A 5933-nucleotide genomic window follows, 5' to 3' on the forward strand; every position below is an offset into this window, starting at 1 on the left:
TGTCTTCTGTTACTGCAGCTCAGCTCCAGAAGCTCGTTGGATGTCCTGGAAAACTAGCAATGGCTCACATAGAGGTCTAAAGTTTATTATAAAAAGTCTGAATGACCACATACTCTGTGTCAGGCTAGTTAACTGCTTTCTCTCCCAACTGCCAAACCCCAAACACAGCCAGGCCCTGCATCCTACCACCGGGCCTTTTAAACAAATCCAAGTCACTTGTCACTCTCTTACCCTCCCTCCCCCAGAACAGCTATACTGCCTAGTTCCCAGAAAAACAAAGATGCCAGGTGTGGTGGCAGTCAGTACCAGGTTCTAATCCCAGGCTTGTCATCTGAGGCCAGGTGCTAGAGTCCTTTCAGTGGCTGTAAATATTAACGAGACACTGGGCACAGAGTAAATGTGATTCCCTTCGAGCTACATTATCAAGACAGCTCAACAAATCAAAACACAGCCCAACAATCGTTGAGGAATGTGCTAGCTGACCAATCCCTTCTTACCCATCAACCGAGGCAAAGCCCTGTCATCACTGACCACAGCCTTTTGGATTTGGCTCCCGCCGTCTGTCTCTCCTTAGTGGTCAGCCCTGTGGGCACTGTGCTTGGAATTAAGGTCTTCTCACTTCGGCCTGCTTGCCTGATTCTACAGCTACTATGAACTACAGTGTACCACCCCGCCTTCACCATGACAACTGGTCTGTCCAGATATTGAGCCAGCTAGGCTGGGAGAAGGCTGGAGGGGCCAAGGATTTCTTCCAGTCTCTCCCTGAGGGTATAATAGCACCAACCATTCTTATAGTCTTCTCCCTGTAGCATGGACATTCTGAGGCCTCCCTAGAGGCAGAGATCGCTGATTCTCCATCCTGTGGCATGACCTCAGGAGACTGCAATGAGGGTCTGTAAAAGGGAGTAGAGGAAAACAGAGGTCTGTAGCCTTGGGAGAGCATGAGGCTAGTCAAGAGCCTCCTACATTCCCAGGAGAAGGGACAGCTGAGGTGAAAACAGCAGTTGGCCAGCCAGTCTCTGGGTCTGGGCTCCTCCCTGCCGGCTGCCTTGGCTGCCCACAGAAACCTGAGTCACAGTCACAGCCTGCTGCTTGACCCCACCCAGCCTGCTGTCAGGCAGGGCGGTTCTGGACAGACTGGAGGTGGAGCCTCTCTTTGCCTTCTCACAGCCTGATTATTCCCCTCTCTGCCTGTGATTCCCAAACTTGGCCTAGCCTTCTCTTTGGGACTGTTCTTCTCAGAGTCATCAGTTTTGAATTAAGGGTAGGGGTGGGGCACATGTATTGATCTATAAGTTCTCATCCTTGCTCAGACTGAAACCTAAGAACTCCTTGGGTTGCCTGTTAAGGCTCAGGAGTAGAGTGCGTGCTTGGTATGGGCAAGGCCCTGGGTTTCATCTCCAGCACAAACAAAACAGAACTCCCTACACAGCAGGTCCCAAGAACTCAGTACTCCTCCCGTCAGTTTTGAACTCCAATCCCTCCCTCTCTACCACCTGTAGGGAGTTAAGACATTTAGGAAACCAGATACCCCTCCCTACCCTCATCTCCTGTTCCCTAGAAAAGAAGGCAATAGGGGTGGAATGGAAGAAACTTAAGGTCATCCTCAGCCACACATCATGTAAAAGTCCAGCCTGGGCTACGAGAGGCCCTGTATCCACAAAAAAAATAAAAATAAATAAATAAATAAATAAATAAATAAAATAAAAAAAAAGAGAAGAGAAAAGGAAAAAAAAAGAAGAGAGAAGAGACGAAGAAGAGACTCCAAGAGTAGTTAGTGTCTTATCCCTGGTAGGACCTTAAACAGACTTCCTCTAAGGGACCCAAGGCTTGACCTCTGTAGTGCTGAAGTTTAGTTCCTCCTGTCTCTAAACCGCTGCCTTTCCCTTCCTCCTCCTCAAGAGCTGGAGGGAGGCAGCTGGTCACCACTACCCTGAAGGACTTTTCCCAGTCCCAGTCTCAAGCGGTGGGCCCTGGAGGCTAAGGCTCCTTAGGAGAGGCTAAGTCACAGCCCCTCCTCTTCTTTGTGCTGTGCGGTGGGGGTGGAGCGGGAGTGAGAATCTGGTTGCTGTACTTTCCGCTGCCCCCCAAAAGGCTCCTCCCACTTCCTACTTTGTGGGGGTGGAGGCAGCGTCCCAGGCCCTAGTCCTGAGATTTGTATCTGAGTCACATCTCCGGGCCGTTTTCTTCAGTGCTGGGTGGGTGGGTTCACCCTGGGCTCTGCCCCATCAAACCTAGGCGATTGGGAGCGCTTTTGCTCCAGCCTTCCTCCTAGGATGATTGCAAGGGGACATCGTCCTGATCTTCCAATCAGGGATTTGCCCCAGCCCCAGCCCAGCCTCGTGGAGATACTAAAGATTCACTCGCTCTTGTCTATTTCCGTGGAGGGGGAGGAGACTGCCCTGGGCAGCTGAGGCGACAAAGTTCCCTGCCTCACGAGGACCGAGCAGGATATCCTCTTGGGGCTTCAGACCCAGATGTTACACATACCCATGATTGCACTTTCTGTGAGAAGGCATGTGGAGCCCCCACATAACCCCAAACATAACGGTACCAGTCTTTTCTAAATAAGCAGACGAATAATCTGTTAATTCTCTTATTTTTGTTTGTTTTATTTATGCTGTCTTCATGCACACCAGAAGAGGTACAGATGGTTGTGAGCCACCATGTGGTTGCTGGGAATTGAACTCAGGACCTCTGGAAGAGCAGTCAGTGCTCTTGACCACTGAGCCATCTCTCCAACCCTCGTAAATCTGTTAATTCTCAATTGCTGGGCTTGGGGTGCTGGTCAGTTACAGGGAAAAACGAAAAGAGAAGTGTTTACTCCACCTGCCTACCCGAAACTCATCATAGGCTGTAACACTGCCCTGGCTCCCCAAGGCATCCTCCCAGGGTCCTTATAAGCCCTTCAGCTGTGCCAGAACTCTCTAGCTGTTGCTGGCCAGGAAACCTACCCTCCCATTGGCTAACTCTCAGATGCCCAGCTAGTCTGCAGTACTAAAGGTTGCGAAGAAGTTCAGGAGGCGAGGGCTCAACTTTGCCACCTCAAACGTTCTGTGCCCGTGGATTTTTTTTGTTGTGACAGTGCTGTGGGATTTTTAAGTCTTGTCTTGCATTCCCTGGATGCCAACAGCGCCCTCAGCTGTAACAATCAAAGTGTCCTTAAACACTGACAGATGCCTTTCAGAGTGTCTGTGTGAATGCAGAGGTGACTGGTGGAGGACCGTTGATGAAGCCTAGCACCACACACCTGAGCTACCCCTGCCCGGTTCAGAGAACTCAATCCTAGATGATCAGATACAAGCGCACATTTCCAGTTCTCATATCTTCCCCAGCTTGGAACCTCTTGGACTTCGACCCATTTAAATCCACTGTCCTTCTTTATTCCTGAACTCTCGCCCCTGTGGGACTCTTATGGCTCCCATCTTCATCCCAGGACTGGGAGGTAGGAGAAGAACCACCCCAGAGGGCTGGCCCCTTGCAGGGTCCTGCTCTGGAAGTACTCAATATAAACTGTCAGCATGAACCTATGTCCAGCTCTGGGCAATGCAGGCCTTAGACCACTGGCTTCACAAAGGACGGTCACAGACTCTAGCATCCATATGAACACCTCATCCTGCAGATGGGATGACTAACAGCAAATATGGAAGGTCATCTTAATCCTCTTTTATATATGAATTCCCCTCGTCATCAAAACCGTCGTCGTCGTCGTCATCATCATCATCATCATCATCATCATCATCATCATCATCATCATCATCATCATCATCATCATCTTACACAGCACTTCCTGTATACCAGGCTCTATGCTAGGTACTCCATTTGCATTGTCTTACTTGGTCTTTACAACGACCCTCAAAATATTTTCTGGCACTATTTATTTATTGTAAAGCACATCTCATACATCCCAGTTGCCCTCATAATTGCCTCATAACCAGGGATTTTTATTTATTATAGTACTATTTCAAGGGATTTTCTTTCTTATATTCTTTACTTCTAAAAACTGGAGGCATTGTCTGGCAATGGTGGAGCATGCCTTTAATCCCAGCACTTGGGAGGCAAAGACAGGCAGAACTCTGTGAATTCAAGGCCAGCCTGGTCTACAGAATGAGTGCCAGGCCAGCCGGGACTATCCTGTCTAAATATATTTTTTTTCTTTTGTTTGTTTTGTTTTTCAAGACGGGGTTTCTCTGTGTAGCCCTGGCTGTCTTGGAACTCCATCTGTAGACCAGGTTAGCCTCGAACTCAAAGATCTGCCTACCTCTGCGTCCCGAGATGTACTATATTCTTAATTCTAATACGAGTGCAGAGATTAGAGAATAACTTGCAGAAATTCGTTCTCTTCTACCGCGTGGGCCCCAGGAATCCAATTCAGATCATCGGGTTTGGCTGAAAGCACCTTTACCCAACAAGCCATTTCCCTGAAGCGTCTCTTGAACTTCTGCTCCTCCTGCCTCCGCCTTCCAAGTGCAGGGATTGCAGGCCTGCCTGTGCCATCATGCCTGCTTGATGTGGCGCTGCAAATCAAGCCCAGGGCTTATGCATGTTAGGCAGGCACTGTGGACCGAACTCCACCCCCCAGCCCCACTCCTGTGGACCGAACTCCACCCCCCAGCCCCACTCCTCTTATTTTATCAACTTTAGCGTTTCAGGAGATTTGTCACCCGTTAGCGCTTGTTGCGGGCCTTTTAGCCCCACCCTTTTCTAAAGTCACTCGGCCTCCAGTCCTGTCCAAGCTTCCCAACTCCCACAGGGTTCAATGCTCCAGTTACCTACTACACTTCTTAGGATAGAGACCGCTTCTAGGTTGCCTGAAACCTCTCCCATCTTACTCCCTGCCCTCTCCCTTTGAATGACTGTTCTGTGGAGGTGCTCTAAGGAAGGCGGGTCCAGTAGTTTGGAAGGGGAAGGAGGGGCAGGAAGACAGTGCCTCACTGGCCCTAATCTGTGGACAACGAGAGAACTGACCTCCGGGTCAGGACAAAGAGCAGAGCCAGGATAGGCAAAGCCCAGCGGCCCCTCCTCCCTCCCTCCAGTCTGGTCCTCTCTGCACCAGCACCTCCACTATCGATCCACTTTCCCAGCAAGCTCCCCCACCCTGTCCCAGTGACTTGGCTCGAGGCCCTCACCTCAGCGGGCATAGAACCAGGAGATAGGAGAGCCCACTCCAGAGCACAGAGCTGTAATATTTTGGGGGAGGAAGGCGACAGGCTCTCTACTGTTTATCGCGACGTGCCATTGGAAAGAAAATCCTTCTGGGGAGATATGGGGGTGGGGTGGGGTCTTCTGATGAAGGTAAGGGAGGTTCAAGGCTAGGACCACCCAGTTTGGAGCAGGGAGGGCCCCAACAGATTAGAGACCTGAGTAAAAGAGCCTTACAGGGTTGTAATTACTCCCAGAGAAACAGAGAAGACACCAACCCTAGGGTGCAAGAGGAAAAGCGCCTTTGCAGCTATCACCAATAAAGAGAAAGGATAGCCCATTTAGGGGTCTCCATGAGACCGTTCTTCAGGCGTTGCAACGTCCCCCAGGAAGATTTTGTCTGAGGAAGGCTTGGGAGAGAATTTAGACTTGACGCTGAAGCCTCCAGCATCCAGAGAATGGGGGATCCCAACCCAGCTCCCCACTCCCCCAGTCCCAGCGGCGGGTGAGTCACCCGAGAGCTCCCTACATAGTCTTCAGGCGCGCGGCACGTACCAACGCGCGGCCGCAGGGGGAGGCAGCGTGGCCGGCAGCGTGCCCCCAGCTCGGCGTCTGCCCTGCGGCGACCACAGAAGGAGCGTCCGGAGGTTCTCCGTGCTGCATCGCAGGGCGGAGTCGGAGCCCTCTGGTGCTGCCCGCGGTGGCTCCGTACTCCATAACTGCGGGGGCGGTCGTCCCCCGCGCACTTGGTACATTCGGAGAGGCCAGGCCCAGCCCGGGCGGTACAATAG

Source organism: Rattus rattus, chromosome 1 (genome assembly GCF_011064425.1).
Source record: "Rattus rattus isolate New Zealand chromosome 1, Rrattus_CSIRO_v1, whole genome shotgun sequence".
In the NCBI taxonomy this organism is placed as follows: domain Eukaryota; kingdom Metazoa; phylum Chordata; class Mammalia; order Rodentia; family Muridae; genus Rattus; species Rattus rattus.